The following is a 25902-nucleotide window of genomic DNA, read 5'->3' on the forward strand; positions in this document are numbered from 1 at the left end:
TTCCATTTTAATGCTAAAGAGCTCAGTTTTTCTTGTGGAGGGTTGTTGGAAACCTTAAACATTAATCTTTATTCTCCCATTTCTGTTCAAGGATCCTATTTATCTACCAGGTAGATAAATAGGAGTAAGGTCTTGGACATGGCAGTGAGAAAAGAGAATTGAAAACTATAAACTTGTCAAGACATCATTTCACCACATTATTTAACATAGAATGCCTGGAAGTCAAGAGGTATAAGGTGATAAATTTTATTACATAAAATGCAAATCCTTCTGCATAGCAAAAACATTCAATAAGAAATAAAAGGGAATAATTAAATATAATTTATATTGATTATGATAAAAGACTAATTTGCCAAAATAATTCTTATAAATCAGTAATGTAGATACTAAATCCCTGAAAAGGAAGGAAAGGGAAAGAGTGGGAGAAGGAAGAAAAAAAACAAAGGCACACATAGACTGCCAAAACATGGAATAAAAAAATACTAAGTGTTTATAAGTAGCCCAAAAAATGTTTGTAGTCACCCATACTGAGCTATTTCATATTTTAAATAGTTAAAATTAAGACAGTAATGAAAAAACATTTCCCACTTTTCAGCTTGCCATCAATAAAATATTTTTGATCAAGTACAATGTTAGAAAGATTGTAGGAAGATCTTTTTTTTTTTTCTTCTTCTTTTTAAAATACCTTTTGGGCAAAATATACTCTGGTACAACAAATATGGTTTTTTTTTTTCAAGATTTATGAAAATTTCCCTGGCATTTATTTTGTGATTCTCACAGATGTATCCATGTACATCTTCATTAAAACTTCGCTGACATAGTAAAATCTGGGTATACCCAACATGATAATCAATAAGCACTGCAGCCATAGAGTGGAAGACTTCACAGTGAATTAGAGCTCCAGAATATGTGGCTAGCCATTATATGGGGTAAGCACAAAAAAATGGAATAGAAAAGCCTTAAGTCTGATTCAATATATATAAGAACTTATATATATTTTTGATAATTTATTTGTGTGTGTTTGGAAAAAAACAAAAGAAGGATTCAGAACACTCTGTTGATGACTGTTGCCTCTCTCAAGTAGGAAAATATTCTGAAGTAAGAGAAAGAAATTTTTCATTGTGTATCCTCTCTTTTTTGAATTTTTATCACATTTTTGTAATTTTGTACATAGTAAAATTATTAGAAAACTAAACTTAAAAACTCTTAAAAAAAAAAAAAACCTATTAGATGAGGTCTCTTTTCCATTCATTGTTTGAGAATGTTGTTTCATCTCTAGTTGAAAACTGGCAATTGATGGCACAAGCCTGAAGATGGTTGAGAGTTGGGAGAAGTTAAAGATACTCTATTATTTTCATTAGTGTAGTATTTTCAGTAATTCAAAATAAGACTTTGTTCTATGAACAGTGAGCAACAATTTCATTGGTTCTTTATTCTTATATATTGGATTTGCCAAAAGGGTTGTTCAAGTTTTTCCTTAGATCTTATGGAAAAATCCAAATGAAATGTTTTGCCAACCCAATATTTGCATATCATGAATAATAAAAAAATTGTGATTGTCCTAATAAATTAGCTGTACATTTATAATACAAACTCTAATTATTCTGTAGAAAACCTGAATTGAACTGCAAATGAATTTGCAGCATTCTGACAGCAAGAAGTTATGAGTATTTTCTTAAAATTATTTCATATTCATCGATCCTAGTTCTATACTAGGAGCTTGGGTAGTGTGATGACTGTGCTTATTTATCATTATCATTTCTTCCATCATTTCTTGATTCATCATTATTTATTGCCTCCAATATTTTGGGAACCTTTCTAAGTCTTTCAGTTTTCATAAGGATCTCAACTATACCTTGATGTAGCTTTTATTTCAATAGTGAGGAGGAGAGAGAAACCAATAAGCCGAAAAAAGAGAGAAAGAATAAGAGAAAAAGCAATAGTAATATAACTTTGATAGGTAATAACTTATGAAAAGGAATTGATTTGAATAATAGACACTGATGGAGTGAGGTTGGGATTGGAGGTGAGTTATGGGGTCTTATATTTCATAGCAGTTAAAGGGAAGAATACCATACGATGAGATAAAGGTTCACAGCATTGAGTGGATTTATTTTTTATATTTACTTCTCAGTTCTTTTCAGAACTTTTTTTTTTGGGGGGGGGTGGAGGAGTGAGTGGGTGGATTTATTTATAGATGCAAGATTGCCATTATCACAGAAATTTTAGTGATATAAAGGACTCTGTTTGAAAACTATCTGTTCCAAGTTAAAGCAAATCTTTGATTTAATTTTGTCAAAGATGACAGTTTCATGAAAAACAAACTTTTATTTTGGACCATTTATGTTCTTATTCATTCATATAAAAACACCATGTTCCACTCTTTGTGACCCTATGGACTGTAGTCCACCAGGCTCCTCTGGCTATGTGATTTTCCAGCAAGAACACTGGAGTGAGCTGGCATTTCTTCCCAGGGATTCAAACCCGCATCTTCAGCATTGTAAGCGGAATCTTTAGCGCTAAGCTGGCGTGGATAGCCCATTTATCTTTTATAGCAGGAAAACTTCAAGGAGGTTGGTTGGTTGCTGGCATTGATAAATAGCTTAAGGATCCATCCTTCTGGCTTCCTCTTACATCATCATCATAGGCTGGCATTTTGTTTCTTTCCTCAAAAGATGCCTGTTCCATCTCCAGGCATGAGGAGAAAAGTCACTGTCAGAGCTGTTGCTACCATTTAGCAGGAAAGAGAAACTTTTCTAGAAATCTCTTGTCAGATTTCTGCTTTAGTCTTATTGCCTAAAACTGAGTCCGCTGGGTACCCAAGCAGCGGGTAATTCTAAAATAGTGGGAAAAAGGAGTGTGAATGTCTCAAAATAATCTTTGCATTTTCTGGAGCTTGATACATTGTTCTCAGTAAAATCAAGGAATACGGATAACAATGGTTAGCTCTGAATAATTTGCCACATATGCTACTTAAAATTATTGAAAAAAAACTTTTATCCAATTTATTTGAAAAATAATTGTTTGGAGTATGAATATATGTTTGTACTGGTTGCAAACAAGTTTTAATGATACCATCTGCTTTAGTCTTGGAACTATATCATGTTTGGATTTGAAATTATTGTCCTATCATAATATTATAATATTATTGTAATAAAAATCAATTGTACTATTTATCTTTGCTATCTCTTAAATTATTATTATTGCTATTGTAATAAAGATAAATCTCTCACCACAACACTTCATTTAAATCTATGTGGCAAATTATCTAAATTCAGAATTTGAAGTTTATTTAAATTTATTTTCAAAAGTAGTGTTTGCTATAACTTTTAACCAAGCTTATATTAAAATTATTTAAAATTTGAGAAATTCACTTCAGTGTTTTTATATATTTTCATTTTTATGTCTATTTTCAGTTATATATAAAGGATCTAAGAAGTCTAGGTACTTTTAGATACTGCATTTTCTGAACATTGAAGAATTATAGTCATATAAAGAGAAAAATGACTGGCTCCTGTTTATTAGAGTACAATTAAAATTATATCTGAATTAGGACTTTTTAAAGAAATAAAATATGGAATTTTCAATCTTAGGAAAAGCTTTTAAAAATAATTTAGAAATGCTATTCAATATGCCAGAAAATAGTTATATTCATTTACTTATTTATGTGTTTTATGTAATACTATATTATGTAATTCCTCATAAAGAGTAGATACTTAATAAATTAAATCAAAATTGAATAAACTAAAAAGTATAAATGTACTCTCCTTGGCAAAGAATTTAAAGTGCTAATTTCAATAGTGCTATTGAAAGACTACTCAGAAAATGACTACTTATGTTTATAGCAATATTAAAATGTTTAACATTTACAATACAAATACTTTATTTCTTTGCTTTACCCCCTTTTACAGTTTTTACACAATTTGCACACTTTGTTATTTCTTTTTCAAAAATGATATAATAAGTTTACTCTAAAAAATTGACATTTGGAGGAGTCTTTCATGTGCCAGAGTCCTGTTATCTGTTTTCCTGAGGTCATTCATAACCCTTGTAAAAGTACCATGTAATGTATATTGTAAAGAAGGATAGCAAATACATTAACGTGAAAACAGTGCAAAATATACCAAAAAAGGTTTTATAGTCCTATACTGCCATTAAGATGCATGTATTCTGTGGTCCATGGAATGGAGAAAGTTAACAATCGGTTTGTCATAAATGAGTCATGGATAATAGAGACAAGTTAAGAAATCTACATTGAACGGGCCAATCTCAGAAGAGATCCACCAGGCTGAATCTTACTACATTTGATGGGAAAAGTCAATGCAACCAAAGGAACCAATCCTGCTTGAACATAACAAAGGGGTGATGACAGGGGAAAATAGCCTTGAGAAGGTTATAATAGTACTTCTCAAGTTGTGCCATGAAAACTTAAAAAGAGATTTTTAATAAATTGATGAAACAGATGGAATAAATTATGTGAATCACATTTGTCTAACAAAGATAAGTCTCTGGAATTAGGAATAGATATTTGCTCTGGAGGACTTTCATATTACTTTAAAATCACAGGTATTTTAAAGTACCAGAAATTTAGGTATGAGAGGTACTAAAGCGGTAGAAAAGGGTAGAAAGATAGAAAAGGGTAGAAAGGATAGAAAAGGATAATCATGGATCCTGTTTAAAGAAGAATTTCACAAACTCCTAAATGTTTCAATCTTATTTATACCTTCTAGTAAAGCAAATAATATCTCTCTTAAATGCGTCATTTTGCTTTTAAGTGCATTGGCTCCTAAGTGTTTGTGTTGTTATGAGAAGTATAATGTGCCTCAGTATCACAAATAACAATCATGAAGATTTTCATGGGTAACTATTGGACATGCTTTTGCAGCTTTTCTTTTACCCTATTTAGCCTTAACATTTTGTCTACATTGACATTTAATTTTTAGTTGATCATTTTCTCAACAATCAACACATTTTTTCTTAAAGATTTTATTGCTTCTAATTTAAAGTGATCCAGCATAAGAAATAATTTTACTTTACAAAATGATACCTGACCTTGAAGTTTGGAAAGAAAAAATCTATATTAATAAATAGATTGATTCATTCTGTTATTGAATATATGAAGAAGTGATGTGCATATAATATCAGGCTGTCATTTCTACTACATTTTTGGTTGTTCTTTTGTTTTAACTAGGAACATTTTGTAAAACATCATTGAAAAACAACAACTTTGAAACATTTTCCTTGTAACTGTCAAAGATAAGCCTATATTCAAGTTCCAGAGAGCAGTAAAGGATAGCACAAAGCCAAATAAAAAAACAAATCATTGTCATAAGAATACTATATTGTTATTATGTAACAATGGAATATATTTTTATAAAACGGATCTAAGATAATCATTGTTTTTCCTTTAGATTAGTATTTTATTTAATTAAACTAATGCTAATAATTTAATTACCTTTATGTTTTTTTTATTTTTAAAGAGAAAATGCCATCAAGACATTAAACTACATTTATAATCAAATACCTTAGGATAAATTGAGAATAGACTATTTCAGAATGCTGTTTCTCAAGTTACATAAGTTGCAGATGTGTAAGTAAATTTGTTGAAGTTAATATGATTAATATGAGGTTCTTGTAGGGGAAAAAAAAGTGGTTATCGTAAAAAAAAAAAAAAAACAACTATAAGGTCTTATGTCTTGAAAATTGCCCTCTCAGTTCAGTTCAGTCACCCAGCCATGTCCGACTCTCTGCAACCCCATGAACTGCAGCATGCCAGGCCTCCCTGTCCATCACCAATTCCCAGAGTTCACATAAAATCATGTCCATTGAGTCGATGATGCCATCCAGCCATCTCATCCTCTGTTGTCCCCTCTCCTCCTGTCCCCAATCCCTCCCAGCATCAGAGTCTTTTCCAATGAGTCAACTCTTCACAAGAGGTGGCCAAAGTATAGCAGTTTCAGCTTTAGCATCAGTCCTTCCAAAGAGCACCCAGGACTGATCTCCTTTAGAATGGACTGGTTGGATCTCCTTGCAGTCCAAGGGACTCTCAAGAGTCTTCTCCAACACCACAGTTGAAAAGCATCAATTCTTCGGCACTCAGCTCTCTTCACAGTCCAACTTTCACATCCATACAAGACCACTGGAAAAACCTTGGCCTTGACCATTGTTGGCAAAGTAATGTCTCTGCTTTTAAATATGCTATCTAGGTTGGTCATAACTTTCCTTCCAAGGAGTAAGTGTCTTTTAATTTCATGCCTGCAATCACCATCTGTAGTGATTTTGGAACCCTCCAAAATAAGTCTGACACTGTTTTCATTGTTTCCCCATCTATTTCCCATGAAGTGATGGGACCAGATACCATGATCTTCATTTTCTGAATGTTGAGCTTTAAGCCAACTTTTTCTCTCTCCTCTTTCACTTTCATCAAGAGGCGTTTTAGTTCCACTTCACTTTCTGCCATAAGGGTGGTGTCATCTGCATATCTGAGGTTATTGATATTTCTCCTGGCAATCTTGATTCCACCATGTGTTTCTTCCAGCCCAGCGTTCCTCATGATGTATTCTGCATATAAGTTAAATAAGCAAGGTGACAATATACAGCCTTGACGTACTCCTTTTCCTATTTGGAACCAGTCTGTTGATCCAATCCAGTTCTAACTGTTGCTTTCTGACCTGCATACAGATTTCTCAAGAGGCAGGTTAGGTGGTCTGGTATTCCCATCTCTTTCAGAATTTTCCACAGTTTCTTGTGATCCACACAGTCAAAGGCTTTGGCATAGTCAATAAAGCAGAAATAGATGTTTCTCTGGAACTCTCTTGCTTTTTCCATGATCCAGGGAATGTTGGTAATTTGATCTCTGGTTCCTCTGCCTTTTCTAAAACCAGCTTGAACATCAGGAAGTTCATGGTTCATGTATTGCTGAAGCCTGGCTTGGAGAATTTTGAGCATTACTTTACTAGCTTGTGAGATGAGTGCAATTATGCAGTAGTTTGAGCATTCTTTGGCATTTCCTTTCTTTGAGATTGGAATGAAAACTGACCTTTTCCAGTTCTGTGGCCACTGCTGAGTTTTCCAAATTTGCTGGCATATTGAGTACAACACTTTTACAGCATCATCTTCCAGGATTTAAAAGAGCTCAAGTGGAATTCCATCACCTCCACTAGCTTTGTTCATCGTGATGCTTTGTAAGGCCCATTTGACTTCACATTCCAGGATGTCTGGCTCTAGGTGAGTGATCACACTATCATGATTATCTGGGTCGTGAAGATCTTTTTTGTACAGTTTTTCTGTGTATTCTTGCCACCTCTTCTTAATATCTTCTGCTTCTGTTAAGTCCATACCTTTTTCGAGCCCATCTTTGTATGAAATGTTCCCTTGATATCTCTAATTTTCTTGAAAAGATCTCTAGTCTTTCCCATTTGGTTGTTTTCCTCTTTTTTTTTTTTTTGTTTTCTTTTGGTTTGTTTGTTTTTTTTGCATGGATCGCTGAGGAAGGCTTTCTTATCTCTTCTTGCTATTCCTTGGAACTCTGCATTCAGATGCTTATATCTTTCCTTTTCTCCTTTGCTTTTTGCCTCTCTTCTTTTCACAGCTATTTGTAAGGCCTCGCCAGACAGCCATTTTGCTTCTTTGGATTTCTTTTCCATGGGGATGGTCTTGATCCCTGTCTCCTGTACAATGTCACGAACCTCATTCCATAGTTCATCAGGCACTCTGTCTATCAGATCTAGTCCCTTAAATCTATTTCTCACTTCCACTGTATAATCATAAGGAATTTGATTTAGGTCATACCTGAATGGTCTAGTGGCTTTCCCTACTTTCTTCAATTTGAGTCTGAATTTGGCAATGAGTTCATGATCTGAGCCACAGTCAGCTCCTGGACTTGTTTTTGCTGACTGTAGAGAGCTTCTGCATCTTTGGCTGCAAAGAATATAATCAATCTGATTTCAGTGTTTACCATCTGTTGATGTCCATATGTAGAGTCTTCCCTTGTGTTATTGGAAGAGGGTGGTTGCCATGACCAGTGCATTCTCTTGGCAAAACTCTATTAGTCTTTGCCCTGCTTCATTCCGTATTCCAAGGCCAAATTTGCCTGTTACCCCAGTTGTTTCTTGACTTCCTACTTTTGCATTCCAGTCCCATATAACAAAAAGGACATCTTTTTTTGGGTGTATTTCTAAAAGGTCTTGCAGGTCTTCTTAGAACTGTTCAGCTTCAGCTTCTTCAGTGTTACTGGTTGAGGCATAGATTTGGATTACTCTGATATTGAATGGTTTGCCTTGGAAATGAACAGAGATCCACAACTGGGTTTGTTTTTGCTTTGGCTCCATCCCTTCATTCTTTCTGTAGTTATTTCTCCACTGATCTCCAGTAGCATATTGAGCACCTACCGACCTGGGGAGTTCCTCTTTCAGTATCCTATCATTTTGCCTTTTTATACTCTTCATAGGGTTCTCAAGGCAAGAATACTGAAGTGGTTTGCCATTCCCTTCTCCAGTGGACCACATTCTATCAGACAATTAAAACCCTGTGTTCTTAATTGTCCTCTAGTTATAATTAATTTGAGGGATAGGAAACTAAACATCCTTTTGGAGAAAATGATATTGTCCAACACTTAAAATGTAAGTTGACTCTCCATAAATGGCAGTGTAAGAATTCTTTCAAGCTCAAGGCTATAATATAAATGTGAAATGAAATAGTAATAAACTAAAAAACATGTGCACTCCCATTGTAAAACAGAATTCAAGGACTAGTGAGAAGGCTATAGAGCCATGTTTAAAAGACCAATTTTATATCAACCAGCTGCTCTTTTACCATTAACAATCTTGGCTGTAGCAGTGTATATGGCAACTTAGTTACAAACGAAATACTGAAAAATTCAAGCAATCAATGATATTAGAAGTAACTTGTAATTAGTAAGTGTAGATTTCAATGAATTGGAAGATTGATCTACTATTGTAAGACAAGCTTTGCTTTAGTTATTGATAGACTTTAATTTCTGTTTTTAGTAGAATTTCTCCTAAAAAACTAAGAAAGCAGGAAGCGAAAAGCTTTCTGAGTAATAATAAAGATTCTTCTAACTTAAAACTGAGCTTTAAATGATTATTTTGATATTGCATTTCACAGAGCCTCTAAATATAGTAGCTAATATAAGGACATCACCTGAGAATGGGTTACTGCAAAAGGCATTTGAAGTGCAGTTAAAAGTGTTACTTGCTCAGTCACGTCCACCTCTTTGTGACTCCATGGACTTTAGCCCCTCAGGCTGCTCTGTCCATGGGAGTCTCTAGGAAAGAATACTGGAGTGGGTAGCCATTTCCTTCTCTAGAGAATATTTCTGACCCAGGAATTGAACCTGGGTCTCCCACATTGCAGGCAGATTCTTTACTGTCTGAGCCACTAGGGAAGCAAAAGGTACTTAGAATTGTAGATATATTCTGTTTTTGTCAAGTTGTGCACTAGCAACAGAAAGAGAAATATAGTAGAGACTAACAGTGATCTTTAAACTAGTAAAGGAGGATAATATTTGTATTTTATTGATTTAACTTTCAGTAGAAGTAAAAAAAGACACAATTTTTTCACTAGACTATTTTCTTACAGAAATAAGTAAATTGATATTGGAATACATGAAGTTTATATATAACATATATAACTTTTCTCTTAAAATGGGTTACATTTCACAATAAAAATATGAAAATACATACACCTGTTCTTTCCAGACCCCAATTCCAAGATTCTGTTATGTCTTTAAAAAACAGTGAGTATGGACTATATTTGTGCTTTTTGAGGAATCTCTCAGGGAAAGAATCTATTTCATTTTATGGATATAGTTCACTAACTATGATAAAACTGTTGGTAAATGAAATTCAGCTGTTTCAGTTCCTCATGTTGATAATAATTTCTTTTCCAAATGTAATACCTTGCCTTTCTTCTGAAATTTGCGTTTTCTGGTCACAGATATCATCAAACCTGAACACTTGACTGTTAGCTAGTATCCTCCAATGTAAACTATTAATACCATTGTGAATGAAAAGTCTTAATAGGAGGCAAGGATACTGATGTTCATAATGAGGCTTTATATTTGCATGATATTTAGGTGGGCAATTAAAGTCTGCAGAGGAGTTATTATGGTGCTATTTATTTTAAAAATAGCACATTTCTGTTACAGAGTGCACTTATTTGGCAGAGTATATATTAATCTGAAAAAAACCCAGAAGTAATGAAGAAAAGAAAATAATCAGGGCTAGACATATAAGTCAGCAAGAACACAAAGTATATCAGACTGAAGTATCTGTAGGCAATTTTCCCACAAAAATTGTATTGATATTTTAGTCAATCAATAGTCTTTATTGAAAAGTATTTCTGTGTTAGGTGCTATGAATATAAACGTGCATAAATTGGAGTTGTTCCCTGTTCTCAAGAAGCTTAGACTCTGGAAGAAAAAGTCAGTAAAACTAAACATGCAAAGTGCAGAAAGGAATATGAAAGAAGTATCCAAATCATGAATTTACATCTTCTTATAGAAATGATGGAATCAGATAATGAAAACTAACTGAAGAAAAGTATGTCAAAACTAAGTGAATATTTAAAGAATCAGCAAGCAAATTATCCAGGAGAAAGATGAGGTAGAAATTTATGAGGTAGAGGGAATGGCATCTTCAGAAGCCTTAAAATAAGACAGCAGTTCAGTTCAGTTCAGTTCAGTCGCTCAGTCGTGTCCGACTCTTTGCAACCCCATGAATCGCAGCACGTCAGGCCTCCCTGTCCATCACCAACTTTTGGAGTTCACTCGGACTCACATCCATCAAGTCAGTGATGCCATCCAGCCATCTCATCCTCTGTCGTCCCCTTCTCCTCCTGCCCTCAATCTCTCCCAGCATCGGAATCTTTCCCAAAGAGTCAACTCTTCACATGAGGTGGCCAAAGTACTGGAGTTTCAGCTTTGGCATCATTCCTTCCAAAGAAATCCCAGGACTGATCTCCTTCAGAATAGACTGGTTGGATCTCCTTGCAGTCCAAGGGACTCTCAAGAGTCTTCTCTAATACCACAGTTCAAAACCATCAATTCTTTGGCACTCAGCCTTCTTCACAGTCCAACTCTCACATCCATACATGACCACAGGAAAAACCATAGCCTTGACTAGACAGAACTTAGTCTGCAAAGTAATGTCTCTGCTTTTGAATATGCTATCTAGGTTGATCATAACTTTTCTTCCAAGGGGTAAGCATCTTTTAATTTCATGTCTGCAGTCACCATCTGCAGTGATTTTGGAGCCCAAAAAACTGAAGGCCTTACAAATAGCTGTGAAAAAGAGAGAAGTGGAAAGACAAGGAGAAAAGGAAAGATATAAGCATCTGAATGCAGAGTTCCAAAGAATAGCAAGAAGAGATAAGAAAGCCTTCTTCAGTGATCAATGAAAAGAAATAGAGGGAAAGAACAGGATGGGAAAGACTAGAGATCTCTTCAAGAAAATTAGAGATACCAAGGGAACATTTTATGCAAAGATGGGCTCAATAAAGGACAGAAATGTCTGGACCTAACAGAAGCAGAGGATATTAAGAAGAGGTGGCAAGAAGACACAGAAGAACTGTACAAAAAAGATCTTCATGACCCAGATAATCACAATGGTGTGATTACTCATCTAGAGCCAGACATCCTGTAATGTGAAGTCAAATGGGCCTTAGAAAGCATCACTATGAACAAAGCTAGTGGATGTGATGGAATTCCAGTGGAGCGCTTTCAAATCCTGAAAGATGATGCTGTAAAAGTGCTGCACTCAATATGCCAGCAAATTTGGAAAACTCAGCAGTGGCCACAGGACTGGAAAAGGTCAGTTTTCATTCCAATCCCAAAGAAAGGAAATGCCAAAGAATGCTTAAACTACCACACAATTGCACTCATCTCACATGCTAGTAAAGTAATGCTCAAAATTCTCCAAGCCTGCTTCAGCAATATGTGAACCGTGAACTTCCTGATGTTCAAGCTGGTTTTAGAAAAGGCAGAGGAACCAGAGATCAAATTGCCAACATCCGCTGGATCATGGAAAAAGCAAGAGAGTTCCAGAAAAACATCTATTTCTGCTTTCTTGATTATGCCAAAGCCTTTGACTGTGTGGATCACAAGAAACTGTGGAAAATTCTGAAAGAGATGGGAATACCAGACCACCTGAGCTGCCTCTTGTGAAATCTGTATGCAGGTCAGGAAGCAACAGTTAGAACTGGACATGGAACAACAGACTGGTTCCAGATAGAGAAAGGAGTACGTCAAGGCTGTATACTGTCACCCTGCTTATTTAACTTCTATGCAGAGTACATCATGAGAAACGCTAGGCTGGAAGAAACACAAACTGGAATCAAGATTGCCAGGAGAAATATCAATAACCTCAGATATGCAGATGACACCACCCTTATGGCAGAAAGTGAAGTGGAACTAAAACGCCTCTTGATGGAAGTGAAAGAGGAGAGTGAAAAAGTTGGCTTAAAGCTCAACATTCAGAAAACGAAGATCATGGCATCTGTTCCCATCACTTCATGGGAAATAGATGGGGAAACAGTGGAAACAGTGTCAGACTTTATTTTTGGGGGCTCCAAAATCACTGCAGATGGTGACTGCAGCCATGAAAATAAGACATAACATAGGCCATGCAAGTAATTGAAAGAAGTCTAACATGATTGGAAAAATTAGCTTTGTTTTGGAAGGAAAAGAGCAGTAGATCTGGTTTACCTCCCCTAGAAGTTTATCTCTTGCCACCAGTCGTGCCCTTGATGTGGGCTAATTATCTGTTACATGCCTGCATCAATAATGTAGGCTCTCTGGTCTTTTTTCCACTGCCCCAATCTTCTACGTGAGCACCCAAAGGAAATCGAAGGAAAAGATCTTACAAGAGTGTAAAATTCCCCTCGTGTCTTCATCTCCAGAGTATTCTAGAGAAGTGAATTCACTTTTGATCATTAGCAAATTGTTCAATTTCTTCTCAGCCTCTTATATGTTAACTCTCCTCATTGTCCCATTTCTCCTTAGAGGATTCTTTCCCTTTGAAATTCAGATTACCTAGTTGTCTTATGATCTCAGTTGCCTGATTGCACACAACAAAGTTATAATCTTGTGGTTTACCCAACTTTTCTCACTGTTACTGGGGAAATAACATTCTTTGCTGCTTTATACATCATAAGGGGATGGAGAAGGCTAGTAACGTTTTTGATAATGTTAGTCCAGTGTGGTGAGGGAAGTGAAACATCATGACAAATACAAAATCAGGGCAAGAAATTATTTGTGTGAGCTGCAAAAGAGGTACAAGATTATGATAGTCTAGAGCAAAGTAATGCTATTAAGGGTGGGGAAAACGTGCATAAATTCAAGATAGATATAGAAGAGAGATTAATCAGGGAGAGGAAAGAAAGGGAAAAGTCAAGGAAGATTTCCAGGTTTATGGTTATAAATGAAGGGGAATTTTGTGTTGTTAGATCTCGTCTAGCTTTATATTCTGGATTTTTATATTTTATAATGATAACTGCTGTTAGTATTATTTAAATTAATATGTCATGACCAAAGAAAATCTTGTCAGTTCAGTCAAAAACATACCTATGCTGTCAATGCAAATGGATAGCCCCAGTTTTATTTTACTTTATTTTTTTTCTGATTATGTGAATACTTATGCCAGACTCTTCTAGTCATTTCCTTTGTTCAGACAGAAAGGTTCAACTTGTTTAGGAATATTTTTTCGTGTGTGTGTGTGTATCTCTAAGACAATTAGAGATACCAAGAGAATATTTCATGCAAAGATGTGTACAATAAAGGACAGATATGTTATAGAACTAACAGAAACAGAAGATATTAAGAACAGGTGGCAAGAATATAAAGAACTATACAAAAAGGATCTTCATGACCCATATATCCACAATGGTGTGCTCACTAACCTAGAGCCGGACATCTGGAAGGCGAAGTCAAGTGGGCCTTAGTAAGCATCACTACAAAAACAAAGCTAGTGGAGGGGATGGAATTCCAGTTGAGCTATTTCAAATCCTAAAAGATGATGCTATGAAAGTGCTGCACTCAACATGCCAGCAAATTTGGAAAACTCATCAGTGGCCACAGGACTGGAATAGGTCAGTTTTCATTCTAATTCCAAAGAAAGGCAATGCAAGGAAATTCAAGCTACCACACAATTGTACTCATTTCACACGCTAGCAAAGTAATGCTCAAAATTCTCCAAGCCAGGCTTTAACAGTTCACAAACCATAAGTTATGCAAGCTGGATTTAGAAAAGGCAGAGGAACCATAGGCCAAAATGCCAACATCTGTTGGATTAACAGAAAAGCAAGAGGATGCCAGAAAAACATCTACTTCTGCTTTATTGTTTACACCAAAGCTGTAATAAACTTGTAGATAACAAACTGTGGGAAATTCTTCAAGAGATGTGTATACCAGACCACCTGACCTGCCTCCTGAGAAATCTGTACGCAAGTGAAGAAGCAACAGCCAGAACCAGACATGGAACAGCAGACTGACTCCAAATTAGGAAAGGAGTACGTCAAGGCTATATATTGTCACCCTGCTTATTTAACTTATATGCAGAGTACATCATAAGAAATGCTGGGCTGGGTGAAACACAAGCTGGAATCAAGATTGCTGGGAGAAACATCAATAACCTCAGATATACAAATGACACCACCCTTATGGCAGAAAGTGAAGAAGAACTAAAGAGCCTCTTGATGAAATTGAAAGAGGAGAGTGAAAAAGCTGGTTTAAAGCTCCAAAAAACTAAGATCATGGCATCTGGTCCCATCACTTCATGGCAAATAGATGGGTAAACAATGGAAACAGTGAGAGACTTATTTTTGGGGACTCCAAAATCACTGCAGATGGTGACTGCAGTCATGAAATTAAAAGACGCTTGCTTCTTGGAAGAAAAGCTATGACCACACTGACAGCATATTAAAAAGCAGGGACATTACTTTGACAGCAAAGGTCTGCCTAGTCAGATCTATCTTTTACCAGTAGTCATATATGGATGTGAGAGTTGGACTATAAAGGAAGCTGAGCACCAAATAATTGATACTTTTGAACTGTGGTATTGGAGAACACTATTGAGAGTTCCTTGGACTGCAAGGAGATCCAACCAGTCCATCCTAAAGAAAATCAGTGCTGAATATGCATTGGAAGGACTGATGTTGAAGCTGAACCTCCAATACTTTGGCCACCTGATGCAAAGAACTGACTCCTTGGGAAAGATCCTGATAGTGGGAAAGATTGAAAGCAGGAGGAGAAGCGGATAATAGAGGATGAGATGGTTTTATGGCATCACCAACTTGATGGACATGAGTTTGAGCAAGCTCCAGGCATTGGTAGCAGACAGGGAAGCCTGGCGTGACACAATCCATGGTCACAGAGAGTCGGACATGAGTGAGTGACTGGACTGAACTGAACTGATATATATATATCAAGCTGGATTTAGAAAAGGCAGAGGAACCATAGGCCAAAATGCCAACATCTGTTGGATTAACAGAAAAGCAAGAGGATGCCAGAAAAACATCTGGCACATATATATATGCTGGGAAGAACTGGGGGCAGGAGGAGAAGGGGACAACAGAGGATGAGATGGCTGGATGGTATCACCAACTTGATGGACATGAATTTGAGTAAAGTCCAAGAGTTGGTGATGGACAGGGAGGCCTGGTGCGCTGTGATTCATGAGGTCACAATGAGTCGGACATGACTGAGTGAATGAACTGACTGATATATATATATATATATATTTTTTTCTTTTTTGGAAAACAACAAAGTTTGATGCCAGAATCTACCTTGGAAAGTCAAATAGAGATCTTGGCACGTATCCCGAAAGCACAGTCTCTCCAAAATTCAGCTTAGACACAAGCTGCAGTTTCATGTAGACAATTTAGTTTTATTCAAGGACTGACAACCCTGATTTGTAATATAGATTTGCCTTATAAATTCTTCATAAAAGTTGTTCTGTCCTTAAGATTTTATAATATTTGTTTCAAAAGCAACATGTGTTAATCAGCAGGTCTAACAATTTTCTTTTAAATTGACTTAGAATAATTCTGCAAATTTGCGGACTGGGGAGAATCAGTCACTTACTGTGTTTCTCAAGATCAAAAAATGGAGTACCTAAAACATTATCTTGACTTTTTTGACATGGCTATGCCTACGTCAGTCCCTCCCAAAGCTTGGCATAGATTCTGAAGACAGTGTTGACAGTGCTGGGGAATCTGCTCGTCATAGACACACAGTTATCCGAAGAAAACTTTAGCCATTCCAGAACATGTATCCCTCATGCAGAGCAGGTATTACTGATGGAAAGTGATGAAAAGAGAGATAAAAAGTGGATTTATTATATTGGTCCAGGAAACTTGATATGTAAATATTATTCTCAAGTAGCTGTTTATTTATTCCTATGTTCTTCCTATGGTCTTTAAACATGTTTTCAGAATACAAGACTTGATAAAAGAATATTAGTTTGGCTAGAAGTTAAGTCCAGTTATCCTTCCATCCAATTCTTTAGTTACCCTTCATCATCCCATGTTATCGTGGCTTTAATATGAAGTCTGGAAAATTGTTCTTTGCCCTACATTGGTTCATTCTTGGCTTTTTGAGGGAGTGGATTTCTGTAGGAGTGAGTGGGGTCCTCTAACTCCTTCTTTACCATCAGACTAAGTCATGTATAACAACTCTGAAAGGGCTAATTGTGAAATCCTCAATTACCAATGGAAAAATAAAGGATGTTAAACATGAGTAAGGGGCTTCTTGGCTGGCACTACTGGTAAAGAACCCACCTGCCAATGCAGAATACTTAAAAGACATGGATTCTTTTAAGAGCCCTGGGTCAGGAAGATCCCCTGGAGGAGGGCATGGTAACCCATTCCAGTATTCTTGCCTGGAGAATCCAATGGATGGAGGAGCCTGGTGGGTTACAGTCCATGAAGTTGCAAAGAGTTAGAGATGACTGAAGTGACTTAGTATGCAAAAATGAGTAAATCACCTAAAAGACATGAAATTTTTTTTTGAAATTTATACATGGTGAGCATTTTTTTTAAAGAAACAAAAACTATTTGGTAAGTTAGTGTTAGAATAAATCTCAATACTTCACCATTAAAACAAGGATATGAAGGCATAAATATTTCTTAGAAATTTGGCTTTTGTTCTTTATTCTATGGTTTACTCATATAAAATGAGAATCCAACTAATTAAAGACTGGATGATAATTCAATATATAACAGTTCAAAATGTAAAAAAAAAAAAAAAAGGAAAAAGCCTAAAAGTATAAAAAATATATTTCCCTTTTACTTTTATGGGATTTTTAATCTCACTTAGCTATCAATTAGTCTCATTATTTGGGCACATGTTTCAAGCAATCTAAACTGTTCCCACAGTGGCAGCCAAACTTAATAGACAAACACCGAAGAGCATTTGATTTCATCAGAGGCCTTAAACAATAAAGTGGCACAGAAAATTTCCATTAAGTAAGAAGGGGTAGGAATCTTCAATGATACCTTAAAACAGAACAAAAGCATTCTCTGCAGTTTTTCCACAGTGTACCCCATCAAAACAAAAATCGCTCATAAATAATGGTAACAATGAAAATCTTGCTATACACCAAATCAGAACTGTAGTTTAACAGGCAAGAACTTACACTTTGAAATGCAATATTGTTTATTGAAAGTGAAAGCAAAAGTGTTAGTCACTGAGTCTTGTCCAACTCTTTGCTACCCTATGACCTGGGACTGTTGCCTAGCCTACCAGGCACCTCTGTCCATGGGATTTCCCAGCAAGAAAACTGGAGCGGGTGGCCATTCCTTTCTACAGGAGATCTTCCCAACCCAGGGATTTAACTTGGGTCTCCTGCATGGCAGGCTGATTCTTTACAGTCTGAGCCACTGGTGGTTTATATAGTCCATGGGGTCACATAAGAGTCAGACATGACTGAGTGACTAACATGGTTCATTCAAGATTGATACAAATATATTTGAAGGAGAATGTGAGTCTCTAGATTGGGAGGATACATATGAGGAGATTTTATTTAACATTTTTTAGAAATGGCAAAATATGCTTAACTAGAGTTTTCTATTTCCTCTTTCTGCTTTATGACATATGAAGTATCATGTACCATTTTACAATAAAAGAGATCTAAATTAATGAGAACTTTTAACACTTGTGTTCTTAAAGTTTTGAGATTCATGCTGTTTTCATATCTCGGAACATGAACACTATCCTCTTTTCTTGTAGCAAATGCAAAATTATAATAAACTTAAACCTATTTTCAAGATTCTTATTTCTTTTTTAAAAATAATTTTATGTATATATTTTTGGCTGTACTGGGTCTTTGATGATGAATGAGCTTTTCTGTAGTTGCAGTGAGTGGGGGCTACTGTCTGCCTGTGGTGTGCAGGCTTCTCATTGCAGTGGCTTCGCTTGTTGCAGAGCTTGGTGTCTTGGGTATGTGGGCTTCAGTAGTGGTTCATGAGTTTAGTTTCTTTAGGGCATGTAGGATCTTCTTGGATCAAGGATTGAATCTGTATTTCCTGCATTGATAGGCAGATTTTTTACCACTGAGCTCTACAGGGAAGTCCAAGAGTCTATATTTCTGATCTATAAACATAAAATACTTTGAAGGTGAATTATTTAAGTGCCTTGAAGTTTATGAATTCTTGGCCAAAGGACAAAAATTTAGATTCTACGACAGAAGTGTATGCACTTCAAGTGGAAAAAATTATATTTCATTGTTAGGTGACATTAATTAGCAATTAATATTCATAACACTAAGAGTTGATTGTAAATAAATTTAAAGCACTATTTAAGATTTTGTATTCATGCAGTTTCTTTTAGAAATAATTTCTCCAGTCTTTATAAGTTTGTTCACTTTTGTATTCATTTGTTAATTTTTCCCTAAAGATTTTCTCAAATTATCTCCAATAAGTACATTAAGATGAGTAAATAACAAGTAAATAAATCAATAAACTTCAGACCTCAATAGAAATTACCCTTGTTGAGAAAATTAGTGCAGGAGGAAACTAATGTTCAAATCCATGTCACATATTAATTTTTTTAAAATGTCAATCACAAAACTCAATTGGCTTTTGCAAAATTTAATATGTTTGGTTTTTGAAGTTGCTGAGGAAAAAAAAAAAACTAACATTAGGACACTTTTACATATACTAGCAAATAAAAATCTTTTGAAAGCAGTGAGGAAATCAATATTGTATACATTCTTTCTGTGCATTTAGTGGTAATAATCTGTCTCACCACTTCCGATTATCACTTTTGTAAATATTGCATTTGTTTAGGTTTCTTAATTTTAGGAACAGAAGGAATATAATTCAATCATTTATGTAACTGTGATAATTATTTTTCCTTAATTACAGAACTCATTGTAGACAAGATAGCACTACTGATAACTAATATTAAGAAAGAAATATATATATAAACACATATAGTTTACTGCTTATATTCTTAACATGTTGGTTTGTTTTTTCTTATTCATTTATGACAGTGAAAATGAAAGGCACTCAGTCATATCCAACTCTTTGCTGCCTCATGGACTATAGGCCACCAGGCTCCTCTGTCCATGGGATTCTCCAGGCCAGAATACTGTAGTGGGTAGCCATTCTCTTCTCCAGGGAATCTTCCCAACCCAGGGATTGAACCCAGGTCTCCCACATTGCAGGCAGATTCTTTACCATCTGAGCCACCAGGAATGCCCATATAAACTCATTTATAAGTATCTGTTATTACCAAGTAATCCAGCGGTAGCTCAGACAGTAAAGCATCTGCCTGCAATGTGGAAGACCTGGGTTTGATTCCTGGATTGGAAAGATCCCCTGAAGAAGGAAGTGGCAACTGACTCCAGTACTTTTGCCTGGAAAATCCTATGGATGGAGGAACCTGGTAGGCTACAGTCCATGGGGTTGCAAAGAGTCGGACATGACTGAACGACTTCACTTTCTTTCTTTTCTTATTGGTATAGTTGCTAAGTCATGTCCAACTCTTTTGACCCCATGGACAATAGCCTGCCAGGCTTCTCTGTCCATGGGATTCTCCAGGCAAGACAGTGTTGAGGGTCACCAACCACCCCCAGGTTTGATTTCTCACTTGGAGGAGTCTGCAGTTTCAGCATATAGTCATAATGATTTATTTTGATGAAAAAATAAAAAGCAAAATCAGCAAAGGGAAGAGGCACATAAGCAAGCCTAGGGAAACTAGCTGCAAACTTCGAGGGTCACAGAGGACATGCTTAATTCCATCAAAAATGAGTGTGACAGCACATGTGAAATGTCATCAACCAGGTAAGTTCCTAACAGACTCAGTGCCCAGGGTTTTATTGGGTGATGATCTAGTAGGCACCCTCTGCCTGGAATATAATCAAATTTCAGATTTCCAGAAGAAAAGCAGGTATAGCTGAGCTATGCAGAAATGCTCTTCTCAGTTAATGGTGTTGGGAACCTTCTTAATATCTAAGTTTCCAGATGCTAGCTAAGGGACAACTTTATAAGTAATTCTTTCAAAGAATAACAGTAAGCCTGGTCAGTTAACTCTTTCTTCTCAGTTTTATTTTGTCATTTATTGTTTTCTATTTAATTTTTAATATATGAACATCTTTCAATAATGATAAATATAATTCTCTTATAATATTTAATATACATACTGTTTCCAGGTTTAGGCATTGTTTATTTAATAAATCTGTTGGTGGACTTTTAATGCAGTTTCGTATTTTTACTGTAGTAAACAAAAATGCAAAAAAAAATTGTATTTATTTTCTTGGAATAAATCCCCAGGAATGAGATTGCTGCATAGTACTTTGTAAAGAGTTTTTAGCTCATTTGGTAAAGAGTCTGCCTGCAATGCAGGAGAGCCTGGTTCAGTCCTGGATTGGGAAGATCCACTGGAGAAGGGATAAACTACCCACTCCAGTATTCTTGGGCTTCCCTTGTGACTCAGCTGGTAAAGAATCTGCCTGCAATGCAGGAGACCTGGGTTCAATCTCTGGCTTGGAAAGATCCCCCAAAGAAGGGAAAGGCTACCCACTCCAGTATTCTGGCCTGGAGATTTCCATGGACGAGATTGATCCTGGGTGTTCTTTGGAAGGAATGATGCTAAAGCTGAAACTACAGTACTTTGGCCACCTGATGCGAAGAGTTGACTCGTTGGAAAAGACTGATGCTGGGAGGGGTTGGGGGCAGGAGGAGAAGGGGATGACAGAGGATGAGATGGCTGGATGGCATCACCGACTCGATGGATATGAGTCTGAGTGAACTCCAGGAGTTGGTGATGGACAGGGAGGCCTGGCATGCTGCGATTCATGGGGTCGCAAAGAGTCGGAGACGACTGAGCGACTGAACTGAACTGAACTGAACTGATACAGTCACGACTGAAAGACTTTTACTTTATAAATATATATATATGTTTAAATTTATTATTTTTTCTTTTTTATTGGAGGATAATTCCTTTAAAATATTGTGCTAGCCTCTGCCCCATATCAACATGAATCAGTCACAAGTATACATATGTCTTCTCCCTCCCACCCATCTCCCTTCCCATCCCATCCCACTAAGTTGTCATGGAGCACTGTGTTAAGCTCCCTGTGTGACACAATGAATTCCCACTTGCCACCTATTTTACATATGATATTTTATTTTTCTTTATTGTTTTTTAATAAACTTTTTATTTTGTGTTTGCGTATAGACAATTCTCAATGCTATGATAGTTTCAGGTGAACAGCAAAGGGACTCAGCCACACATATATATGTATCCATTCTCTCCTAAACCTCCTTTCCATCCAGGGGTTTTGATGTATTTTGTATGGCAGCCCATACTGTCTTCCAGATCTTTAACAATATACATACTACCAACTATAATATTTGACTTCAGGAGATGGGTATTTACAATAATTTATTATTTTGATGAGACAAAAGTGAATGAAGAGTCTGTCTTTATTTAACATCTTTGATATTATTGGTGTTGAACATTTGAAAGTATATTTCTTAGTGATTTGTAAGTTGTATTTTGTGAATATTTATTTAAATCACATTGTTTGCCAACAACTATTACAAATAAAGCCATAATTGAATATACAGTGAAATACCAGTTGCAGTTAATAATGATGAAACAAATGCTGTAGCACTTTTAATCATATTAGTTTGCATGTGTCTAGCTTAATTCATTACTCAGAATTTCTCAGTACTGAAGAATAATTGGCATGGTACCACTTTATTCTATATTAATGCAAATGCTAACTTTTTCTACAAAACTTGTAGTGAGAAGTTTTTATGGGCTTATTTATGTAAACAGATAATCTTATATACTAAGGAATATTAATAGGACCTTTTAAAATTGTGTACTTAATTTTCTAAGATTCGATTTGTTTTTAAAATTTGGAAGTTGAATTTTTAAGTGGAAATTTTATTAATTTAACTATATTTGATAGAAAATTGAAACCTTCAGTTATAATAATAATCATAAAAATTCTGGGTCAAAGTGTTTTCATCTTGAATGTAACAGTTAAATTTGTTTATATTAACTTTTAAAGGTTGATTTAAAAAGTTACAAATAAGCCCAATAAAGTGTAGGTTGTCCTTTATTCAGAACTTATTAAAAAACAATTGGAAATATTGTCATTATTTACCTGATTAAAAAAATAAAGCAAATGACAGACAATGAACACTACACAATAGCTATGATTATAATGGAAATCAGTGAGGTCTAATTTATTCTGTATCATATCATGAGGACATTCTAAAGTGGAAGGCAATAAGTTAGAGGTAGATAGATATATATATTAATTTTTCTTTTAATACACAGAATGTGAGATAGCCAAATAGTGATTGAAGGGAAAAAGTTGAAATTTGAACATTGCTAATTGTTAATACTAAAAATCCTTGAAACTGTGGAAGGAATTTCTTTTCAGTTAATTGTGTGCTATAATCAGATGGTCAGTATATTAAAGATTTCTTGACATTTAGAAGGTTACTATAAATTGATAGTCTGAATGAAGACTTCTATATTTGGAAGAAATTATTCTAAATTAATTTGAGGGTGAGTTCACAGGGTACGGTTTTTGACAGTCATGAAAGAATTCTAGTGCACCTGCTTTGGAATATTTTCCTCTTGTACGAAGGTGTCTGCTATTTTGTTTAGTTTGTTGTAAGTAATTTGCATAAATCCATAATGTAGCTGTCAGATTCCTTTTTCTCTTTGTAGCATTTTAATGATAATAGAGAAGTGAAAAACACAGTTTTCAAAATCTTTTTAGACCCAACAACACTACGCTTGACATCTGTATACTCTCTGTCATAAACATAGTATCAGCTTTTCTATAGTAATGCTTTAATAATCTTAGCCTCTGGACAGTAATGCTACACAGTATTTGCACAGGATAATAATATTTTACTAATGGAAGTTAGAGAGATATTTTCTGGTGTGTGAGGCTTTCTCCTTTCATTCCAGTGGGTGGGAGCAGATTGTAGATAAATATTTGAATTAATATTTGAAAACTTATTGGCATCATTTGCCAATCCTCAGTTTTTTTCATCTAAAACTCTCCAATTAAAATTTGTAGCTAAAGTGAGATTGTGATATGGAAATATTGACATAAAAATAGATTATTAACTCTTTAAAGTATAATTTTCAACCTAGAAAAAAATCTCAAGTAATTCTTCCCCAAAATATGAATCTCTGAAAGTCTTTTGGCTGTTTGCCATTTTGAGAAAGGGTTGTGTGCATGTGCGCTAAGTTGCTTCAGGTGTGTCTGACTTTCTCTAACCCCATGGACTGTAACCCCCCAGTCTCCTCTATCCAGGGGATTATCCAGGCAAGAATACTGGAGTGTGTTGCCATTTCCTTCTCCAGGGAATCTTCCCAACCCAGGGATCAAACCCACATCTCTTGCAGCTCCTGCCTTACAGGTGGATTCTTTACCACTGAGCCACTGGGAAAGCCCCCTGAGAGAGGATTAGTGACTATAAATAGAAACTTGTCTTTCACAAATGTATCATTTATTCACATTTAGCACAATAATAAGTAATTCTTTACAAATCCAAGATAAATAAAACCAAAAACAAAATAAGCTAGTAAACTAAAAGTTTTCTTGTTGTTCTTGTTTTGTCTAGCATCCTAACAGGACACGCTTAGGTCAATAGGTTTAAAATAAGTAGTCATCTTGGCTCAATGGTTTTCAGAGCATTTAATCAGAAATTGTTTCCTTTATACATTTTTCTTGTTTAAAATACAATTTAATCTACCAAAGGACTACAAGCTGTGTCTATAAATATGAATCGGATTGACATAAGAAGGCAGCCAAGTTCTTAATGAATTCTGTAAAATGCCAGGAAAAATGTGAGGCAGTACAATCCAGAAGCAGTTTTTAAGAGAGTATCTGAAAAGCCACCTTCCTTCCAACTGACAGAGAAGATATTAGCATACCAGAAAAAAAAAAAAAAAAAACAAGAAAAATTCAGAGGAGAAAAATAATAAGAGAAAGCTGTGAAAGCCAGGGGAAGTGTGTCCTTGAATTATATGACTCATTGACTAGAGACCAGCAAACATGCAGCAAAGTTGTCAGTTCACCCCACACTGGAAAAGAAGTAGATTTTAACATTATCATTCTATTCTTTTAAGTCTGTCTTTCTCAATAATCTCTCTCAATAAATAACAAACACATACAACTACCAAAAATAAATTTTTAAAAATGCAAGTGCCTATAAAAATCAAAAACAACGTTCAAGACATCTCTGTGCATACACACAGATGCGTAAGATAGCTAGGTATATATCTTACTAAGCATATAAAAGTGTATTTGCTATTTTCTTCTAGCACTTTTGAAGAACAATTTACTTTCTTTTGAGGTATAATTTACATATGGTGGTTCAGTTCATTTCAGTCTCTCAGTCATGACCGACTCTTTGCGACCCCATGAATCGCAGCACGCCAGGCCTCCCTGTCCATCACCAACTCCTGGAGTTCACTCAGATTCATATCCATCAAGTCAGTGATGCCATCCAGCCATCTCATCCTCTGTCATCCCTTTCTCCTCCTGCTCCCAATCCCTCCCAAAATCAAAGTCTTTTCCAATGAGTCAACTCTTCTCATGAGGTGGCCAAAGTACTGGAGTTTCAGCTTTAGCATTATTCCTTCCAAAGAAATCTGAGGGCTGATCTCCTTCAGAATGGACTGGTTGGATCTCCTTGCAGTCCAAGGGACTCTCAAGAGTCTTCTCCAACACCACAGCTGAAAAGCATCAATTCTTTGGCACTCTGCCTTCTTCACAGTCCAAGTCTCACATCCATACAGATATTGGGTGTTAAATTCTGAGTTGAGAAAATGCAAATATCCTGTAATCAAGATATGGAATGTTTCCCTCAAGCCAGAAATTTACCTCATGTCTCCTTCAGATCAGTCTGCCCCTCAGATAAGCCACTATTCTTCTGATTGCTATCAGCATATTTTATCAGGGATTCACGTAGAGAACTTGTCCTATGAAGAAGAGGATAATGAGATAAAATGACATGGAATCATGAACAGTTCTGATGAGGATCTCTTGTATCGATATCAGGTGCCAAGGTACAACCTGATCTTTTCTTGGTTGTAAGTTGATTGAAGCCTAAAAAGATGCCTGACAGGCTGCTACCCACCTAACAGGAGAGACTTCCATGAAGAATAGTCCACCAGGCTCCTCTATCCATGGAGTTCTCCAGGGAAGCATACTGGAGTTCAGTTCAGTTCAGTCCCTCAGTTGTGTCCAATTCTTTGTGACCCCATGGAGTGCAGCAGGCCAGGCTTCCCTGTTTATCACTAATGCCCGGAACTCGCTCAAACTCAAGTCTGTCGAGTCCGTGATGCCATCCAATCATCTCATCCTCTGTCATAGCCTTCTTCTCCTGCCTTCAGTCTTT

The sequence above is a fragment of the Oryx dammah genome, unplaced genomic scaffold (genome assembly GCF_014754425.2).
Source record: "Oryx dammah isolate SB20612 unplaced genomic scaffold, SCBI_Odam_1.1 HiC_scaffold_2, whole genome shotgun sequence".
NCBI classification, from domain to species: Eukaryota; Metazoa; Chordata; class Mammalia; order Artiodactyla; family Bovidae; genus Oryx; species Oryx dammah.